Source organism: Acinonyx jubatus, chromosome E3, assembly GCF_027475565.1.
Source record: "Acinonyx jubatus isolate Ajub_Pintada_27869175 chromosome E3, VMU_Ajub_asm_v1.0, whole genome shotgun sequence".
Taxonomy (NCBI): domain Eukaryota; kingdom Metazoa; phylum Chordata; class Mammalia; order Carnivora; family Felidae; genus Acinonyx; species Acinonyx jubatus.
Window position 1 is genome coordinate 36,356,993 of NC_069398.1, and position 22,873 is coordinate 36,379,865.

The following is a 22,873-nucleotide window of genomic DNA, read 5'->3' on the forward strand; positions in this document are numbered from 1 at the left end:
ACTGCATGATGAGGTGATGTCGTGGGACCCCGCAATCCATGAGTCCTTTAGTAAAATACGTCTTGTTCAAATACTGTCTGGGAAGGGGAGGAATGAAACATGGGGACAGCCCAGAAAATGCAAGGGCCTGTGCTGCTCAGCAACCAGCTTGCCCGGGGAAGCCACCCAGCGCCCCCTCCCCAGCACTCAGTACAACAAGGCAGCTTCTCCCCGGTGGCTCAGGAGATGCCAAGTTGCTGCAAGGCTCCCAAGGTCTCCCCTGGGGTGGGCGGCAGAACGCGCTGGAAAGGCAGCTCTACTCTCTGTCCTGAGGCAGCGGCAGAGGCCCTGAGTCCTCTGGGAGCAACAGCGACCCTTCCTGCTCTCAGGTGCCCTGGGTCAGAAAAGCCGATGGTGCGCCCTCTGCTGGCCATCACTGCCCAGGCAGAGGAAACCGCCCTCCGGGTGTGTGGTGCTCGAGCTCTCTCTGCTGGCCACCATGGGAATTCCTGCAATGTTGAAAGCCCTGGTTGCTCAGCTGAGGGATCGAAGGTGCTCTGAGCAACCCAGCCTGTTCTCCACAATGGGAAGGGTCTTAGTGACAGGGCCTGGAACACAAAAAATCTTTTCCTTCTCCTTTCTTGTGAGTGAAGAATGAAACCGAATTTATTAATGTAATGACATCCTTTGTAATGCTTTATGTAACGTTCCCAGAAAAATAGACCAGCAATTTACACACGCTGAACAAGAGGTCATCGTGTTTACCACCATAGTGTTTAGGTTAGATAAAGAATTAACACCTTTGAGAGAGAGATACCAGCTTCCAGCTACGGAATGAATGAGTCCTAGGGATACAAGGGACAGCCAATGGAAGAGAGTCCATCCTGTAATAATACTGTTGCATGCTTCTACATGATAGCTACACTTGTGCTTAAGTACAACATAATTTACAGACATATGGAAAGACTAAAATGTATGCCTGAAACTAATACAACAAATGTGTGAACAATAAACTATCATTCCTGGGGCGCTTGGGTGGCTTAGTCAGTTAAGCGTCCAACTTCCACTCAGGTCATGATCTTGCAGTCCATGAGTTTGAGCCCTGCGTCAGGCTCTGTCCTGACAGCTCAGAGCCTGGAGCCTGCCTCAGATTTGGTGTCTTCTGCTCTCTCCACCCCTTCCCCACTCAGGCTCTCTCCAAAAAAGAAAAACAGAAACATTATATATTAAAAAATCATTCCTAATTTAGAATCTGTGAAATTCCACTTACACCAGATTCTCTAACATCACCATCTTGATGTTGAAAGCTTATCTGAAAAGTCACTAATGATATCTTTGATGACACATACATGACAAGGTCAGAATGCAACTTACAGGGAGCTACACATCTGTTATGAATTTACTCTATGTATCCTTGGCTAATATTTCCAATGAAATGTGCTTTATGGATACAGACGGGTGAAATAGTGTCCATTGGTCATATAGGGCAAATTCCTATAGGACCATTATGCCTTCAATTACTAATTGCCATCTCTTCAGAATTAAAGCTGGGACAAGAAAATGTCTTTGAATTTGATGTAAGAGAAGACTATGGTGTTTTAAAGGGTTCACCTACCATCTGGCATCCTCAGTTTGGCAGTGGACAGGAGGATAGAAACCCACGATCTTGATGCACACCGCTAGTTCCAGAGGGAGAATATGGACCTTCTTGTCAAATACTTTTTATCAATATCAGCAGTTCAACTCTGCCAGGTCCAGACTGCCGGACCTGGGGTCAACACAATGCCTGATGCCTGGGTTCAGAACATGAGGAAGACCAGCTGGTAGGGAGCGGTGGGGAAATCCAACAGGGCCTGGGGCAGTGAGGGAGATGGGTCTGGGTCCCCTCCCCACAGGGCGGGCTCTGGAGTTTACCTGCCAAAGAGCAGCACACTGTCCCTCAAGACATCCCTCTCCATGACAGAACATGAGGATGAGCCCCACAATTCCAGGAGAAATGAGGGATACCCATCTTTTCAAAAGCAATGACCTCTGCAAAGCTTGGCCCCAGGGATGTTGGAGTCTTGGACTCACAGAACTCTGATGCCCGTGATAGCAGCCATTTCTGCCCCAGCACTCAGAGCCACTTCAGACATCCCCTCTCCCCTGGCCCATCTCACCCCGTCCACATTCCTGGACCAGGTCTCTACTTTGTCCTTGTACGTCCTCTTTGTCTCAGTTTCTCTCTAACCACACCTCTCTCTGTTTCTTCCTTTCACTCTCCAGGACCTGCCCAGTTCCCCTATCACTTACTCAGTGTCTCTCTCCCTGCCTGCCTCTTTCTCCACCTCTCCCCAGGCTTCAGGATATCTGCTCTGTGCATGCAGCCCTGTCCAGGAGCACAGGGCACTCCTGTCTCTCCCTTCCTCCTGCCATGTTTTGTCCCAGGCCCCGATCACAATAGAGGAGAATCCCCTGTACAGCAGTTGCTCACGTTGACATTTGCTATAGCAATGCTGGCAGCATGGGGACAGCCAGACATTTACCCATGGTGGCCCAGCCATGACCCAAAAGCTGCTGGAGAGCTGGCTGTTTCCCTAAGCTGGAAGGAAAAAGGGGCTCACAGGGTTCATGGTCCCTGATGTAGATTGGATTCGCTGATGTAGAAGGAGCCGTATGCTTACACACCACTCTCCTGGGTGGTGTCAAAGGAACCTATCTCAGACCGTGGACCTCTGCCCTCCCCATCCCTCAATAAGGCAACAGGGGAAGCTTTGTGGGACATCATGTGACTCACCACAAAAATTGCGCCATTTGCCCCCTTGGAGGCCACCTGGATTGGTGCTATTAGGGGCAGCTGGTAAGGTGCACAAGGGGACAAGAGCTGAATTAATGCAGGGCCTCCTTACTGGTCTCCTGAATCCATTCCTCACCATCAAAATAGACCCTTTCCTGGAGACAGATACCTGCCCTGCTCATCAGCACAAACCCCATCAACTAGCATGCATGCCGTGTGCTCATGAGTATCTACAGAATTAACCACCCTAAAGGATGGAGCTCCCTAAAGGATGCATCTAACTCCTCAGATGGAACTATAGGTCCCTTCCAGGCAATACAACCCCAAAGAATGATCTGTCTTCTTCCACCAATACTGTACATACGATGTGTTGGTTAACTGCATATATGGGAACCTCAAAGTGTACACTTGACGGGGAATGAGTGTCGATTTTCCTGGAAGCAGATGCTGACACAGAAACACAACTGTGACAAGTATATTAGGGGACATTAGAAAGGACAAAGCGGAGGGGATGGGATGGGCAGGGAAAGCATTCAGACCAAGGGGCAGATTACACACCATCTCTAAATATATAATAACCACAGCTGGTTTGTAATGGTTCAGTGTCCTATTCAAATTTCAGGGGCGCCTGGGTGGCTCAGTCGGTTACATTTCCGACTTCGGCTCAGGTCATGATCTCGCAGTCCATGAGTTTGAGCCCCACGTCGGGCTCTGTGCTGACAGCTCAGAGCCTGGAGCCTGTTTCAGATTCTGTGACTCCCTCTCTCTCTGACCTCCCCCCGTTTGTGCTGTGTCTCTCTCTGTCTCAAAAATAAATGTTAAAAAAAAATCTTAAAAAAAAAAATTTCAAACTGATTGCCCTCTATGTCAAAGTGATTTTGAGTTATTGCAAAGGGATCTTCTCTTCTCCTCTATACATTTTTCTCCTACAATACATCTGTGTCCTTGAATGAGCACATATTTGTGTGGCTGCATTTGGGTGTCTACCTCAGATCTTAGATGTAGATCCCTGAATGTACACATTCTCATACTTATCTTTTCCTTCTTTGTAAAGTAGGACCTGAATTTTAATAGAAAAAACACAGGGGTCTTTGCTGTCTCTTTTGAAACAGGAATTGCCAATCTCCCAGCCTTAGGCATTATACCCTTAGTTTCATGAAAGTGAATGAACATCTGATGATCTTCTGTGTGCAGATACATTCATTTCCACCCTGAGAAGGGTGAATGCCCACTCATCCCATACATTTTACAAATTCCTTATGTGCTTAACCACCTCTTCATCGCACTGACCTCAGAGACCAACACTGTCCCTGCTTCTCAGATTACAAAGCTGAGGCTCTGAGATGGCCCCACTGAGAAGTGGCATTAGGGCTGAGACAGCAGGATCCCAGGCAATGCCTCAGGAAATTGTGAGGGAAGTTTCAGAGATGCAAAACTTCATGGAGGGTGGTGACAGGAGGGTCAGGAGTGCAGTGGCAAGAGTCCAGCAGGGGAGTTTCCTGATCAACCCTGAATTCCCCGCTAAGAGTCTGACTCGGGCTGAAGGCCAAGGAAGCCACACAGCTGATCAACCTTTCGTCCCATTTAGTCTCACAGAGGCACACAAACTTAGGCAGACAAGCATCCCATAAGAACCAAGTTAAAATACAATTCTCCAGGGCATTCTTTCACACAGATCCAGAACCTTCAGAAAACCAAGGGAAACAATAGTCTTTATTTAGATAAGAACTAGGTGCACTTTGGCCACAATGACATTTCAGAGACGATACCTGCATGAACTGTCCTTGAACCCATGCAGCAGCTCTGTGTGAACTTCATGCTGCACTCACTCTCCCTGCCCAGGTTGTGGGCCCTGCCAGAAATGGCCTCCAACTCCATCTCACTGAATCTAATACCCTCCCCTCTGCACCATCTCAGCTCTCCCTTCTCATGCACAACCTCCAATTCATTCCCATGAGATTCATGTCTCCATCTTTTGTACTTGAGGACCCATTACTGGAGCTTCCACTATTGTAGATCAGAAGTTCCATGTCATTTAATGCATGTGACTCTCTCCCCATTAGGACACTTGAAGCCCCTGATGGTAAGGGTTTGCCTCATCTCTCACAGAGCCAGGGACATGGACTGTGTACAAGGCACATATACAGAACTGATATGCCTGCTTTTCTATTAAAAGACTCTTTCCTTCTCCACAAGAGACATATATAGCCCAGCTCAGCAATGGAAAATGACACAGCCCAACATATGTATGTCCTGAGAAATTTGAGGAATTTTAACAGTGTCCTCATCCAGCAACACCCTTGCATTACAAAGCCTGTGAGGCCATCTCTACATCTTCTCAAAGACTCAACTACACAGAAGCTGAACATGTCAACTCATACTGTTCAGATCATCTCACAAATAGTCGAGGTGGAAGTGGTGAGTCCTGTCCATGAGAACACCAAAGAGCTGGAGGTGGCTCATGGAGCCATTGAACAGTGATAAAGGGGATCTGTGGGGAAGGGCCTGAAGAGTGGACCTGGGAAAGGAGGAGGTCCTCTTGAATCCATAGGGACCTACAGAACAGAAGTGACAGGTATGTTGGTATGACAGACAGAAGCAGAACGCCCACAGGAGCTGAAACACAATGAAGCAGGTGTCAGCACCTGGCCCCTTGTTCATTCACGGGTTCTAGCAGAATGGAGCATCAGTGCCAGAAAACTCTACCCTCCCACGAGGTCCCACCTACAACCCGAAGGTACCAGATAGCACAAGGAAAAACTACTGTCGCCACACGTCACTGCCCATGTCTACAAATGCAGAAAGCCAAGGAGTCCTATTCTAGAAGATTGATGGCAGTAATGCCAGTCTAATAAAGGAGCGTATTCCAGGAGGCAGGCATCTGTGTCCAGGACCCCTCTGGTGTCCTCTTCCACCAGATATGCAGACTTTTTATTTTCACACTGAGAACAGACAGAACATGAAGGAATGAAAGAAAAGCCCAGCACCACACAGAGATTCAGGGCCACCCCAGGGTCAAAGCTCAACCTGCCATCCCATGCCTGTCCTCACTCTGCTTCCCTCCCTGACAAAGACATCTTCTGTGCAAGGCCACAGAGACCTCTGAGGAGATGGGGATTCCTGGAGTCCTGCAGGGGGCCTGAAAATGTGTTTTCTGAGAGAAACACATTACCTGTGCACATTCATTGGTCTCCAGTATGTTTATCTTAATTCACAGGTAATTCAGCTTTTAAATACAATATGAATTGCAGAGCTATTTTGTCCCATTGTAAAAGGGAGGTAGAAATTCTACATAAAAGAATGAACAGAAACATGTCTCGATTTCAGGTGTAAAACTCCCATAAGGTAACATGAGACAAAGTACCAATTACAACTGCTCCCGGGACACAAGAGAACCTGGTCATATAAACACAACTGAAGAACTCTGTGAGATACTGGCCCTGCAGGTAATCACTGATTCTCTCCCTTCATGACTACAGTTCCGTATACATTTTTAATTACATATGCTGCTTCTAAAAATTCAGAGTATTTCCACGAAGGGGACAACTGGAGAAATTCTCCATTGTATGTTTACCAACACAGAAGGACCAGTAATGAATTCTGAAATTTTTCTAAAAACCCTCAGCACTGCACAAAGCAGACAATATAATGTTGGAAAGAGTTTTTATCTATTCCAGTCACGAGGCTCATAGCAGACATTCTGAACAAATTCATCACCTACACTAAAATAGGAAAAAATGAAAATAATAAGGATAATCCCATGTAAAGAAGGTGTGGAAGGAGTCAGATGCTCCAGAAGACTTGAGGGTGCAATGAAGTGTCACCCTCCTCAAGTTATTTCCAAAAACACAAAGTGAGAGCCACGTGGTCCTCAGCCTCCATGCACTTGTGGCTTCCAGAGGCTCTAGCTAACATGATGATCTTAAACTGGAGAAGCCTGGAGGCTTGTGAGGATGTAAGTCAAGCAGTAAAGACACTAGAGGACATAGAAACCCAGACAAGGCCAGATAAAATTTTCCAGAAATCATTGCAACTGAAACAGGCAACAGAATTTACCTTGTCTTTCTCTGCATCCTTGGTAGAGACACAACTGATATTCCCCATGGGAGCTGCACCACGTCCTAGGTCTCATAAAGGATGGAGGTAGATGGAGGTTGATTCTGATCTGCATAGACTGTGTGGAAGAAAAACAAACCATCCTGAACATGTTTCATTATATTCAACTCATTCACACTCTCGGGTCCCTTACCAGGGGCAGAGGGTTTTTCAGGTGTCTCGGGTGACCCTTGAGGACAAGAGGGAGATCTGATCCTGTCTCTTGAGGAAGGTTTACAGGACCCTGGTTCGGGTGTTTTTATAACTAATCAAGCAGCTGTGAACAGCTCAGGTCTCAACTCACTAGAAACTAAGTTAGTGGTGTGTCTCATCCCTCAGAGAGCCCAGCACATGGTCTCTGTACAAGCGACATCCTAGGGAGTGCTATGTCTGTCAGCATGTATAAGGCCTCTTTCCTTCTCTATCAGAGACATGTGTTGCCCAGCTCACTATGTGGAAATGACTGCCCATTTCATGCACGTCCTGAGAAACCTGAATCACGTTACAACATCCTCACTCAGGCTGGCCTGAAAGCCCTGTGGTGCCATCACTGCATCTTCTCCAAACACATAACAAGTAAAAGACAAAACGTGTTTTATAAGTCAACTCATACTGGTCATATCATCTTTCCAGATGGTGGAGGTGGAAGGTGAGGTCCCAGAGGACCCCAATTTGGTGAAGGTGGAGGTGGCCCAAAGCCCACAGATAGTGATAAAGGGCAGCCCATGGAGTAGGACATGGAGGACACTTCTGGGAAAGGAGGAAATGTTCTGGAAACCACGTGGACCTACAGGACAGAAATTAAACTTTTGAGATGTGTTAGGGTAAAAGGTGAAAAATCCAACACCAATACTAACATACCTGAACCCCAATGAAGCTGGAATGGTACCTGTCTCCTTCCCCTCCATCTGGCTTCAACAGGGCATCATTGGTGCCACTAAACTCCACCCTTCCCACTGGGTCCCACCTAGAGCTTTTAGGAGTTGGAGGAGACAAAGCAGTGCATTGCTGGCAGCATGCATGGTACTAGCTGTGTCTGCAAACGTAGGGAAGGAAGTGGCTAGTCTTAAAGGATCAGAGGGATAACTCCAGACTACTAAAGAAAGTCTGTTCTACACACACAGTCTTCTATTTCCAGGACTACTCTCCACCCAGCCCTTCACCACCTCAACAGCTCCATGTTGGCATAGTAAGAGCTGAAATGATGAGGAGGAATTTTGTTTCTGTATCATTCATTTACATCTTTAATCCATTTCTAGTTAATTCTTGGAGTGGTATAACATAAGGTGCTAAGCTTTACACATTACACATGTGAATATCCATTTTTCCCAGCACCAGTTATTCAAGAGACTACTCTTCTCCAGGGCACCTGGGTGGCTCAGTCGGTTAAGCGTCCGACTTCGGCTCAGGTCATGATCTCGCGGTCCGTGAGTTTGAGCCCCTCATCAGGCTCTGTGCTGACAGCTCAGAGCCTGGAGCCTGTTTCAGATTCTGTGTCTCCCTCTTTCTCTGACCCTCCCCTGTTCATGCTGTCTCTCTCTCTGTCTCAAAAAAAAATAAACGTTAAAAAAATTTTTTAAAAAAGAGACTACTCTTCTCCACTGTGTATTCTTGACTCCCTTGTCAAATACTAGTTGACTGTGCATGAATGTGTTTAGTTTGGGCTCTCAATTTCCGTTCCCTTGTCTTGTGTGTGTGCTTATGCCAGTGATATATCTGATTTCTTTGTGTTAGAATGCAGCTTGAAATCAAGAAGTGTGATGCCTCCTGTTTTGTTCTTTCTTGCATTGGCTACTTGGGGTCTTTTTGTGGTTCCAAATACATTTTAGGATATGATTTTCTAATTGCATACAAATTGCATCGGAGTCTTAATAGAGATTGCACTGAATCTCTAGATGGCTTTGGGTAGTATGGACATTGTATCTATATTAATTCCTGCAAAAGATGGACGTGGGATGGCTTTTCACTGACTTGTGTGTTCTCCTGTTTCTTTCATCCAAATTGAATTTCTTCCATTTCTGTACACAGGTGTTAGAGTTTTCTGTAGAGAGATCTTTCACTTCCTTGGCTAAATTTATTCCTATAAATTTTATTGTTTTTGATGCTATTGTAAATGGGATTGTTTTCTTTACTTCTTAGATAATTTGGTTAATGTATAGGAATGCTATAGAATTTGATATGGTGACTTTCTAGTTTGGAACTTTACTGCCTTTCTTGGTTAGATATTAACAGGTTCTTTTACATTAAACTTTTTATTTCATTCCTTTACCTTACTTTAAAAAATCATGTTATTTGGGAATAGCTGACACACTATGTTACATTACTTTCAGATGAACAACATAGTGATTGGACAAGTGTATACATTCTGCTGTGCTAACACCGGTGTAGCTGCCACCTGTCACCATGCATCACTATTCCAGTACCATTCTCAATGTTCCCTATGCTATACCTTCTATCTGTGATTTATTCATTCCATACCCAGAAGCCTGTATCACCCAATCCCCTTCACATGTCTAGGGCATCCTTGTCTTGTGCCTGATCTTAGAGGAAAATCTTTCACAATTTCACTACTGAGTATGATGTTAGCTGTGGGCTTCACATACATGGCCTTTCTTATGTGGAGATATGTTCCTTCTACACTGAATTTTAAAGAATTTTTTAGCACAAATGGATACCAAATTTTCTGAGAACTTTTTTTCTGTGTCTATTGACATCATCACATGAGTTTTCTTTTTAATTTTTAAAATGTATGAGGTGCCTGGGTGGCTCAGTCAGTTGAGCATCAGACTTTGGTTCAGGTCATGATCTCGCAGTCTGTGGGTTTGAGCCCCGCATTGGACTCTGTGCTGACAGCTCAGAGCCTGAAGCCTGCTTCGGATTCTGTGTCTCACTCTCTCTCTGCTCCTCCCCTGCTCATGCCCTGTCTCTCCTTCTCTCTCTCTCTCTCTCTCTCTCCCTCTGTCAAAAATAAATAAACATTAAAAAAATTTTTAATGTATTTATTTAGTTTAAATTTATGTATTTCTTTAGTATTTATTTCTTCAAGTTTTTATTTAAATTCCAGTTGGTTGACATACAGTGTAATGTTAGTTTCAGGTATAGAATGTAGTCATCCATCACTTACATACAACACCCAGTGATCCTCACTACTAGCGCCCTCCTTAGCCCATCACCGATTTAACCCATCCCCTGTCCACCTCCCTTCTAGTTACCCTCCCTTTGCTATTTATACTTAAGAGTCTGGTTTCTGGTTGATTTTTCTTTCATTCAATTATGTGAGGGGTCATATTTATTGATTTGCATTTCTGAAACATCCTTCCTTTACAGGGAAAAAACCCTTCATCATGGTCAATGATCCCTTTAATGTGATGCTGAATTTGGTTTGCCTGTATATTATTGAGAATTATTCATCTATATTCATCACGGGAATACTGGCCTATAGTTTTCTGTTCAGGTAGTATCCTTTTCTGGCTCCTACCAGGGTAATTCCAGTATCATGAAATGAGTTTGGTGGTGTTCATTCCTTTTGAATCAGTGAGACAACTGCTGTTAGTTTCTTCTACAAACGTTTATTCACATTCACCAGTGAATCCTCCTGGTCCTGGGCTTTTCTTCCCTGAGAGAATTTCGATTACTGATTCAATATACTTGCATTGGTTATCTTCTTGTATTGATGCAGTCTTCCTTTAATGGGTCTGTGCAAACCTTCTATTTCTTCCTGATACAGTCTTGGTAGGTTGTGTGTTTCTAAGAATCTATCCATTTCTTCTAGGTAGGCGGTTTGCTGGCATCTAATTTGGCCGTAGTCGCCTCTTTGTCTCCTTTATGTTTCTTTGGTATCAGGTGTAATGTCTACTCTTTTATTTATAATTCTTTTGAATAAGGTCCTCTGTCTTAGCATAGTCTATGTATAGTATTGACAATTTTGTTTCACTCTTCAGAAAACCCACTTTTGATCTTCTTCATATTTTCTATTGATTTCATGATCTCAGTTTCATTGGTTTCTACTCTCATATGGATTACTTTGTCCCTTTTGAGAACATTGGACGTAGACTGTAGTTTTTTTCTAGTTCTTTGAAGTTAAAGGTAGGTTATTCATTTCAGTCCCAAATCTATCCTCCACACATGCAAATCTAGTGATTCATCAGAGAACCTTCAATAGGTCTTTCCTGTCCTATTTCTCATTCTCAGAACTCCAAGAAATAGAACCAAAAAATTTATTTGAAGACACAATAGATGAAAATTTCCCTAGTGCGGGAAGGAAACAGATCCAGAAGCAGGAGGCACAAAGAACCCCCAATATATTCAACAGAAGCAGATCCGCACCAAATCATATAGTAATTAAAATGCAGAATGTCGTGATAAAGCAAAATTTTAACAGCAGGAAAACAAAAGATGACAGTTACCTGCAAGGGAAACCCCATAAGGCTATCACTGGATGTTTTTCAGAAGAAACTTTGAAACCGTAAGTGAGCAGCACGGTATGGTAAAGGTGCCAAATGGAAAACATCTGCAGCCAAAGAGAGTCTATCCAGCACAATATTACTCAGATGGAAGGAGAAATCAAGATGTTCCCAAATAAATACTAAGCGAGTTCATAACCAACAAACCACCCCTGCAAGAAATGTTAAAGGGGACTCTTTAAGTGGAAAAGAAATACCTAAAGTGACAGTATTAAAATGCGAAACGCACAAGCAATAAAAATGAGTATATCTATAAAACATCAGCCAAGGTATTCGCGATATGAAACGTTTTGAAATATGACACTACATATCTACAACACGGGGAGGAGAGGAGTAAAGAACTGGTTCAAACTTAAACAACTATCAACTTAATATAGACTTCTATATGAAGAAGTGGTTAGGTACAAACCTAATAATAACCACAAATCAAACACCACTAATACATATGCAGTGTATAAAGACAAGCAATTTCAACTGAGCTACTAAAGAAACCCAGCAAACCATAAAAAAGAGAAAAAGAAGAAAGGATCAGAAAGATTCAGAAACAACCAACATCAAGTAATAAAAGACAAGTACATGTCTATCAATTACTTTGAATGGAAACAGAATAAATGCTCAAAAAAAAGGCCCTGGGTGACAAATAGGGGCACCTGGATGGCTCAATAGCTTGAGATTTCTAATCTTTTTGTTTTTAAAATTTTTTTAACGTTTATTTATTTTTGAGACAGAGAGAGACAGAGCATGAATGGGGGGAATCTCAGAGAGAGAGGGAGACACAGAATCGGAAGCAGGCTCCAGGCTCCGAGCTGTCAGCACAGAGCCCGACGCGGGGCTTGAACTCGTGAACCACGAGATCATGACCTGAGCCGAAGTCGGACACTTAACCAACCGACTGAGCCACCCAGGCACTCCGAGATTTCTACTCTTGATTTCGGCTCAGGCTACGATGCCAGGATCATGGGATTGAGCCCCAAGTGGACTCTGCACTGAGCATGGAACCTGCTTAAGATACATCCTCATTCTCATTCTCTCTCTTTCTATCTTCCCCCATTCCCCCACCCTGCCCTCCCATGGCTGTGCTCTCTCTCCTCATAATAAAAGGCACTGGGTGATAGAATGAATAAGATATAGGACCCATCAATCTTCTACCTAAAAGAGACTAATTATAGAACTAAAGTCTCAAAAGAAAACAGCAGTAGCCATACCTATATCAGACAAAATAGATTTAAAAATAAATCTGCAACAAGAGACAAAGAAGGACACTATAATACTAAAAGGTACAATCCAACAAAAAGATCCAATTGTGAACATAAATGCGCTCAACTTGAGAGCATCCAATACACAAAAAAGTAAAAACTTAAAGACTTGATAGTCATACAATCATACTAGTGCACTTTAACACACGAATGACATCAATGTAGATATCATTCCATCAGAAAATATACATTTGTATATTTTCCACCAACAGCACACACATGGTTTAGAGAATCGGTGAAGAAATACTCGGCACAGAACGTGGAATATCAACAGGTCATTTCCAAAGCGCGACTGCAGCTGCACGAGAGGATTCCTGAAGCCTACCCAAAGGGTGGCCCATACATGTGTCTGGGCTTGGAACCCAGAGATTAATCCTGACCAGCACCCTCCCTTGTGTACTCCACTCAGCCCTTCAGGGAGAAAATGGCTCTGCTGTGGGGTAATTGCCTGGAGCCTCCTGGGACCTAACCATAACCCTAACCAGAACACTCACCCTACACCTAACACTATCTATCACACTAACTATACCAGACCCACATCTGAGCATGTGCACTTACTTCAGCCCTCCATCGATTTCACAACACTGATGACAATACAAACCTGGAGATGTCCCTGGACCGAACCCTAATCCTAGCTAAGGATCTCTCCTCATGGGGACCCAATTCCAAACTCTGACAAGAGCACACACACATGTTCGAGAATCAGTGCAGAATAACTCAGCATGGAACTTGGAAAATCACCATGTCATTTCCAAAGCACAACTGCAGCTACAAGAGAGGATTTCTGAGGACTAATCGAAGAGCGTACCAAAAAGTTGTCTGGCCTTGGAACCCAAAGCCTAATCCTGACTGGAACCCTTCCTAGTGCACTCAACGCAGCCCTTCGTGGAGACAACGGCATTGTTGTGGGTTCAGTGCCTGGAGCCTCCTGGGACCTACACCTAAACCTAACAATAACCCTAACCATAACCCTGAACGTATACCTAATCCTGTCTCTAAACCTAACCCTACAATTGACCCACACTCTCCCATGTGCCCTCAATTCAGCCCCTGAGGGAGATCACGAATCTGGAGTCGCTTTGGCCCTATTGACTTCCTGGAACCGAACCCTAAACCTAGCTAAGGCTATCTCCCCATGGGGACCCAATTCCAAAGTCTGACAACAGCACTCACAAGGGTAAGAGAATCGGTGAGGAAATACTCGGCACGGAACATGGAACATCTCCATGCCATTTCCAAAGCATGACTGCAGTTGCACGAGAGGATTCCTGAGGCCTACCCAAAGGGTGGCCCATGCATTTGTCTGGCCTTAGAACCCAAAGACTAATCCTGACCGGCACCCTCCCTAGTGTACTCCACTCAGCTCTTCAGGGAGACAACTGCCCTGCTGTGGGTTCAGTGCCTGGAGGTCCTGGGACCTAGCCCTAACCCTAACCATAACCCTAACCATGACCCTCAACCTACACATAACCCTATCTATCACACTAACCCAGACCCACAGCCGCACATGTGCCCTCACGTCAGCCTTCCATGGATTTCACAACACTGGTGTCGCTTCGGCCCTGGCAATAAGCCTGGACTGAACTGTAACTCTAGTGAAGACTCTCTACCCATGGGAACCCAATTTAAAAGTGTGACAACAGCACGCATATGGGTTCGAGAATCGGTGCAGAATTACTCGGCAAGGAACCGGGAACATCACCATGTAATTTCGAAAGCGCGACCTCAGCTACAAAGCGGATTTCTGAGGCCTACCCGAAGACTGTCTCATTGTGGGGGGCCGGGCCCCGACGCCAGGCTGAGACCGGGTCGAGCAACGTTCTCTGTTGACTCACGCCAACCCGGTGGTTCCCCCTCCCATTCCCCCACTTTCAAGGGCATACGAAAGCCTTGTCAAGGCTGAGAGAGTTAATTCCTGAAGACTGTGGTCTGCAGGTGTTGGCAGTAATGCTACCTCCCTTTTTCTACCCCGAGTCAGATAGACACAAACATGGGAACTGTGTTTTACTAGCAATCTATCAACAAGGTCTTGTGACCCGTTCACAAGGTTCACAAGGTATACAGAACTAAATGTTTTGGCTGGCAGTGATCATGTGAAACCTGTTTATTCTTAGAATGACCTGATCCATAAGAGTCTTATATTATAAAAGATTGTGTACAGCAACAATAAAGCCGTCACTTGGGCCATCAGCCCAGGGGACCCTCCTGTTCCCAAACTTTCTCTTCTCTCTTTTTTCTTGCATTCCCCTACCCTCAGGACCCTGACCTCGGTGTTTGTCGGGCCATCAGCCCAGGGGACCCTCCTGTTCCCAAACTTTCTCTTCTCTCTTTTTTCTTGCATTCCCCTACCCTCAGGACCCTGACCTCGGTGTTTGTCGTGCCGGTCGCGACATCTCACACACTTCTCTGGCTTGGACACAAAGAGTAATCCTACCTGGCACCCTCTCTAGTGTACTCGACACAGCCATTTGTGGAGACAACTGCACTCTTGTGTGTTCAGTACCTGGAGGTTCCTGGGACCTAACCCAGACCCTAACCATAACCCTCAACCTAGACCTAACCCTACCTCTCACCCTAACCCTACACTTGATCCACACGCTTGCCTGGACCCTCAAATTCAGCGCTCCCGGGAGATCACGAGACTGCAGGCACTTCAGCCCTGGCGACATCACTGGACCGAACCCTAACCCTGTTAAGGCTCTCTCCCCATGGGGACCCAATTCCAAAGTCTGACAACAGCATGCAAATTGGTTCCTGAGTCGGTGCAGAAATACTCGGAATGAACCTGGAACATGACCATGTCATTTCCAAAATGCGACTGCAGCTACAAGAGAGGATTTCTCAGGCCTACCTGAAGAGCGACCCATTAAGTGTCTGCCTTGGAACCCAAAGACTAATCCAAACTGGCACCCTCCCTAGTGCACTCGATGAAGCCACTCTGAGAGACAACTGCACTGCTGTGGGTTCAGTCCCTAGAGCCTCCTGGGACCTAACCCTAACCCTAAACATAATCATAACCCTCACCCTACACCTAACCCTATCTGTCACACTACAACTAAACCAGACCCACAACCGCTCATGGGCCCTCACATCAGCCCTCCATGGAATTCACACCACTGATGTCGCTTCAGCACTGGCTACGTCCATGGACCGAACTCTAACCCTAGCTAAGGCTCTCTCCCCATGAGGACCCAATTCCAAAGTCTGACAACCACACGATCGACGGTTCGAGACTAGGTGCAGAAATACTTGGCAAGGAACGTGGAACATCACCAAGTCATTTGCAAAGCGTGATTGCAGCTGCATAAGTGGATTCCTGAGGCCTACCCAAAGGGTGGCCCATATATTTGTCTGGCCTTGGAACTGAAAGACTAACCCTGACCGGCACCCTCCTTCTGTAGTTAACTTAGCCCTTCAGGTAGACAACTGCTCTGCTGTGGAGTCAGTGCCTGGAGCCTTGTGGGACCTACCAATAACCCTAACCGTAACCCTAACCATAAACCTCATGCTACACTTAACCCTATCTCTACTCCCAACCATACACTTGAACCGTACCCTCGCAAGGGCCCTCAATTCAGCCCTCAAGGGACATCACGAAACTGGGGTCGCTTTAGCCCTGGCGACGTCCCAGGACCAAACCCTAACCCTAGTATAGGCTCTCTCCCCCATGAGGACCCAATTCCAAAGTCTGACAACAACACGCACATGGGTTCGAGAATCAGTGCAGGAAACTTGGCATGGAACATGGAACATCATCATGTAAGTTGCAAAGCGTGACTGCAGCGGCACGAGAGGATTCCTGAAGCCTACCTGAAGGGTGGCCCATACATTTGTCTGGCCTAGGAACCCAAAGACTACTCCTGACAGGCACCCTCCCTTGTGTCCTCCACTGAGCACTTCATGGAGACAACTGCTTGGCTGTGGGTTCAGTGCCTGGAGCCTAGTGGGACCTAACCCTAACCCTAACCCTAACCTTAACCCTAAACCTTATCCCTCAACCTACACCTAACCCTATCTCTAACCCTTAACCTACACATGATCCACACAATGGCATGGCCCCTCGATTGAGCCCATGAGGGAAATCACGAAACTTGAGTCGCTTTGGCCCAGGGACTTCCCAGGGCCGAACCCTAACCCTAGCTAAGGCTCTCTCCCCATGTGGACCCAATTCAAAAGTCTGAAAACAGCACGCAACACGGGTTCGTGAATCAGTGCAGAAATACACAGCAGGAACGTGGAACATCCCCATGTCATTTCCAAAGCGCGACTGCAGCTGCACGAGAGGATTCCTGAGGCCTAAATGAAGGGTGGCCCATACATTTGTGTGCTTGGAACCCAAAGACTAATCCTGACTGGCACCCTCCCTTTTGTCCTCCACTGAGGCCTTCGGGGAGAAAACTTCTCTGCTGTGGTTTCAGTGCCTGGTGACTCCTGGTACCTAAATCTGACCCTAAACATAACCCTAAACATAACCCTAAACATAACCATCAGCCTACACCTAACCCTATCTGTCTCACAAAATCAACACCAGACCCACAGCCACAAATGTGCCCCACTTCAGCCCTCCATGGAATTCACAACAGTGGTGTCGCTTCAGCCCTGGCGACATCCCGGGAATGAACCCTAAACCTAGCTAAGGCTATCTCCCCATGGGGACCCAATTCCAAAGCCTGACAACAGCACATACATGGGTTCGAAAATCAGTGCAGAAATACGTGGCATGGAACGTGGAACACCACCATGTCTCTTTCAAAGCGCAACTGCAGCTGCACGAGAGGATTCCTGAGGCCTCACCGCAGGGTGGCCCACACTTTTGTCTGGCCTAGGAACCCAAAGACTACTTCTGACTGGCACCCTCCCTAGTGTCCTCCAATAAACAGTTCGGGGATACAACTGTGCTGCTGTGGGGTCAGTGCCTGGAGCCTCCTGGAACCTAACGCTGGACATAACACTAACCCTAACCGTAACCCTAACCATAACCCTCACCCTACACCTAACCCTATCTCTAACCCTAACCCTACACTTGATCCGTACCCTCGCATGGGCCCTCAATTCAGAACTTGAGAAGATCAAGATACTGCAGTCGCTCGGCCCTGGCGACTTCCTTGGACCAAATCCTAACCCTAGCTATGATTCCTTCCCCATGGGGACCAAGTTCAAACATCTGACAACAGCACACACACGGGTTCAAGAATCGGTGCAGATATATTCGGCATGGAACTTGGAAAATCACCACGTCATTTCCAAAGCACGACTAGAGCTGCACCAGAGTAATCCTGAGGCCTACCTGACCAGTGGCCAATAGAGTTGTCTTACCTTGGAAACAAAGATTAATCCTGATCGGCACCCTCCCTTGTGCCCTCAACTCAGCCCTTCGAAAAGCCCTCTGCACTGCTGTGGGTTCATCGCCTGGAGCCTCTTGGGACCTAACCCTAACCCTACTGGGAACTAACCCTAACCCTAGCCCTAACAGTAACCACAACCCTCAACCAAAACCTAACCCTATCTCGAACCCTAACCCTACACTTGACCTGCACCGTAGCATGAACACTCACTTCAGACCTCGAGGGAGATCACGAGACTGGAGTCGATTCAGCCCTGGTAACATCCCTGGAACGAAAACTAGCCCTATTTAAGGCTCTCTCCCCATGGGGACCCAATACCAAAGTCTGACAATACCACGCGCCTGGGGTCCAGAAGTGGTACAGGGTCACTCGGCATGGAACCTGGAACATCACTATGTCGTTTCCCAGAGCATCCTGCAGCTGCCCGAGAGGATTCCTGGGAGCTACCAGACCAGTGTCCAAAATATTTGACCTCACTTGCAATCAAAGGACTATTACAGACCTAAACCATCCCATATAACCTCCACTCAGCCCTTTAGGTACACAACTGAACTGCTATGGATTCAGGGCCTGGAAACTCAAGGGAGGTATCCCTAACCTTAACCTCTAATGTAATCTTAAGACATAAAATCTAAACCATAAATACTAACACTAAGCCCTAATACCTAAACCGAACCATCACCCTGACTCAACACTAACCCTAACACTAACCACTAATCTTAAACCCTAACAATAACCCCTGACACTAACCCAAGACCCCTGACTCAGAAAATCACCTAAACCCTGAAATTAAACCTACCCCTAACCATAACCCTAACCCTAAATCCAAACCCGAACCCTAACCACGAACCTTCTACCCCTAACACCTATCACTAACCCTAACCCTCCAACCCTAAGACTATAACAATAACCCTAACCCTAACCCTAAACACTAACCTAAACCTAACCCTAAACCCTAACCCTAAACCTAAACCATAAACCCTAACCCTAACCCTAAACTCTTACCCTAACCTGAATCCTAAACTGGAACCCGAAACCTAAACCCTAACTCTAAACCCTAACCTTAACCCTAAACCTAACACTAAACCCTAACCCTAAACCCTAAACCAGAACCCGATCCCAACCCGAACCCGAACCCCGAACCCAAACCCGAATTCCGAACCCCGAACACTGAACCTGAACCCAAACCCCAAACCTTAACACCCTAACACTGAACCCCAAACCCCGAACCCTAACGGCTCACCCTAACCCCAACCCTAAAACCCTAACTCTAATCGAAAAAATCAAAGGTAGAAGCGCATACTTCCCCATTTCAGATCTTCAAAACAAAGCAACAATAAATAAACAGTGTGATACTGTCATAAAGATATACATACAAATCAGCGGGATTTAAACGAAAACCCAGAAATATACCCTTTCATCAATCATCAACTGAATTTTGACAAGGGTGGACAACATGATGTTGGGGGAAACGATGGTCTTTGCAACAAAGGGTGCTAGACAACTGGCTATCCATGCGCAGAGGAATGAAATTGGACCCTTACCCTCACACCACATAAAAACATTGACTCAAAGTGGACCAAAAGCTTGACTGTAAGAGGTAAACTTACATAAACTCTGGGAGAAATAAATGGAGATACATGTTCATGACCATTGACTTTAACAATGCTCTTAGAGCTGACACCAAAGCACAATCAAGGAAAGAAAAATAGATGAATTTAATTTCCCCCAAATTAAAAACCTCTGGACAGCAAAAGGTGCTACCCCAAAAGTGAAAAGACAATGTCTAGAATGGAAGAAAATACATGCACATTATTTGTCTGGTAAGAGTCTGTTTTATAGGATACGTAAATAGTTTGTACAACTCATCATCATCAACCACAACAACAAAACACCCAGTTTTTAAAATGGACAAAGCACTTGGATACACCTTTCCCCAGGGAGATCATAGGACTAGTGATTAGACATGGAAAGATGTTAAACATCATTAATGCTTATGGAAATGAAGATTTAAACCAGTTCCTCTTTTACACACACTAAAATTGCTATAATCAGGAAAACTACAAAATAACAAATGTTGGCAAAGATGTTGACAAACTGGAACCCTTAAACCGAACTTGTGGAAACCTAACAGGGTGGAGCCTAGGTGTAAAATAGTTTGGCATTTCCTCAAAAAGATGAAGACGTAGAATTACCACGTGACTCAACAACTCTACTCCTAGATGTGTATCCGGATGAATTGAAAACAGTAGTTGGAAAAAAGAGCACGTGCACAAACACACACAGCAGCACTGCTCACAGTTGCCGAATGGTAGAAAGTATGCAAATGACCCTTGGGGGCGACGGGATAGACAAACTGGGGCAGACCCACGAACCCCAATATTATTCTGTCCTAGAAAGGAATGAAGTAACATGGCGCGGCCGCAGAGAACAGCACGTGGCTCCTCAGGAAACTAACACAGACTCCACCTCTGCACACACGCCCGGAAACTGAAAGCGAAGCCCTGAGCCGACATTCCTGTTCCGTGTTCCTTGCAGCCTCTTTGTGAAGAGGAAGCAACCGAGCGACCGCGGCCGGACGAATAAGTAAACACGATGCGGTCTCTACGCGACGGAATGGGCTCGGCCTCCCCAAGGGCGGGAATTCTGACACCTGCCACGACACGGACTGAACCTTGCAGTCGTCGTGCCGAGGGAAATAGGCCAGTCACAGGGGGGGTTAATGCTCTCTTCTTCCCAAATCAACCCATTTTTGCTGGTGGGAACCGGCGGCGTTCTATTTAAGGGAAACGGAACTAGTAAGTAAGCGCACCCGCAGGACACGAGAGCAACACACAAACACCACGTGCACATCGACACACTCCCGACGACCCGTGGGAAAGAGAAGCGAAGAGAGGGTCCCATTTACAACCGCATCACAAGGAACGACGTGCCGGCGGGGGGCGGGGGTTGGGGGGGTGGGAGTCTAAGCAAGCAGGTGACAGACCTGCTCTCTGAGGACAGGACACTGGGGACAGAAACGGAGGAAGACGCACAGGGATGAAAAGCCAATCTGTGCTCCCGGACGTGGAGGAATCGACCCTGTGACCGCGTCCGCCCCGCCCGGAGCGATCTGCCGATCCGGGGCCATCGCACCGAACTCCCCACGACGCCGTCGCAGACACAGGGCCGACACCCCGAGCCGCGCGCGGAGGCGGGACGGACCCCGCGCGGCCAGAGTGGCGGGAGCGCGAGCACCGCCCAGACACCTGCTCCCGGACCGCGAACCGCACGTGAGGACGCGGCGGGAACGGAGTCGGCGTGGAGCAGGAACACGCACGCGCGGCCCCGCGGCCCCGGAGCCCGGAGCGGGAAGACCCGACGGCCGCGAGCACAGCCCCGCGGGGGACAGAGTGTCACCGCGCGCCAAGCCATGCCGGGCCCTTCCCCGCCGCGTCCCCTGAACACCGACCCGCTCAGCTTCCCCGCTTCGGAAGCTCCTCCTCACCGGGCCTCGCTTTCTCCTCACCTGCTCCTCCCGCGGCGGGTCCTGAGGAGACGGGTTCTTGTCGGCGTGGACGCGGCCCCACGTCCTCCCGAAGCCTCCACAGCGGGTCCTGAGGAGACCGGGTTCTTGTCGGCGTCGACGGGGCCCCATGTCCTCCCAAAGTCACCAGCGCGGGTCCTGAGGAGCCCATGCTCCCCTCAGCGTGGGCGCGGGCCCATGTCCCTCCAAATCCCCCACAGAGGATCATGAGGAGTCCGGGCTCCCGTCAGCGTGGACGCGGCTCTCCGTCCCCCCAACCTTCCACAGGGGGTCCTAAGGAAGACTGAATTTCTGTCAGCGTGAACACGGCCCGACATCCTCCCAGAGCCTCCACAGCTGGTCCTGAGGAGGCCGGGGTCCTGCGAACGCAGGCAGAAGACGCCGGCAGAGCGCGCATGCCCGGCGTGAGTCCTGGAGCCGGACTTGGGCGCCCCCTGCGGGCGGTGGAGGCAGTGAAGGATGCGGTGCCCTCGGTTCCATGGAGGCACTGACCCATCCACCGCCCCATTACATTTTTCTTTTTTTTTTTTTACATTTATTTATTTTTGAGAGACAGAGCACAAGCTGGGGAGAGGCAGAGAGAGAGAGAGAGAGAGAGAGAGAGAGAGAGAACCCAAAGCAGGCTCCAGGCTCTGAGCTGTCAGCATATAGCCCTACACGGGACTCGAACCCACACACATTGAGATCATGACCTGAACTGAAGTACGGCGCTTAACCCACTGAGCTACCCAGGCGCCCCCCCCCCCCATTACATTAGAGAAAAAAAATTAATATTTCTCTATTTTTGAGAGAAAGAGAGTGAGAGCAGGTGGTGGGAGGGGCAGAAATAGCGGGAGACAGAGGATTTGAAGCGGGCTCCGTGCTGTCAGCGTACGACCAGACATGGCGCTTGAACTCGGGAACCCTGAGCTGAAGTCGGGGGCTTAACGGACTGAGCCCCACATTTTGGAAATTTTCAAATGAATGGAGTCTCCAGTCAAATGCTGACTTCTCCAGAAATATAATATAATATATATACACATATATATATTTATAAATATAAATATAATATAAATAATTGGAAAACACATAAAATGCAATGTGGACAAGAACTTTATAACTTACACCACAATTCACTCAAACTTTTATATACATTTAAAATACACAACTACCAGGCACCTGGGTAGCTCATTCGGTTGAGCGTTGGCCTCTTGGTTTTGACTCAGGTCATGATCTCACCGTTGGTGAGTTCGGCCCTGCGCTGACAGCAAGGAGCCTGCTTGGAATTCTCTCTCTCCCTCTGTCTCTGCTCCTCCACATGCTCTCTCTCCCTCTCTCTCTCTCTCTCAATACATGAACTTTAAAAAAATAAAATACAACTGTCAAAATATCAAAAAGAAAACATGAAAGAAATCTACATGGCCTTGGGTTTGGTGATGAGTTTTAACACACAA

General features: G+C 47.0%; 1 long non-coding RNA gene across 1 annotated transcript; it reads right to left on the reverse strand.

Annotated features, from left to right (window-relative positions):
* Positions 1-7: 7 nt before the first annotated feature.
* On the reverse strand, positions 8-21,922 carry LOC128313660 (uncharacterized). Its single transcript, XR_008294661.1, has 3 exons — positions 21,423-21,922; positions 6,812-6,929; positions 8-45 (listed from the first exon to the last, which is right to left on the reverse strand). It is a non-coding gene; the product is annotated as an uncharacterized LOC128313660 (long non-coding RNA).
* Positions 21,923-22,873: the final 951 nt, after the last annotated feature.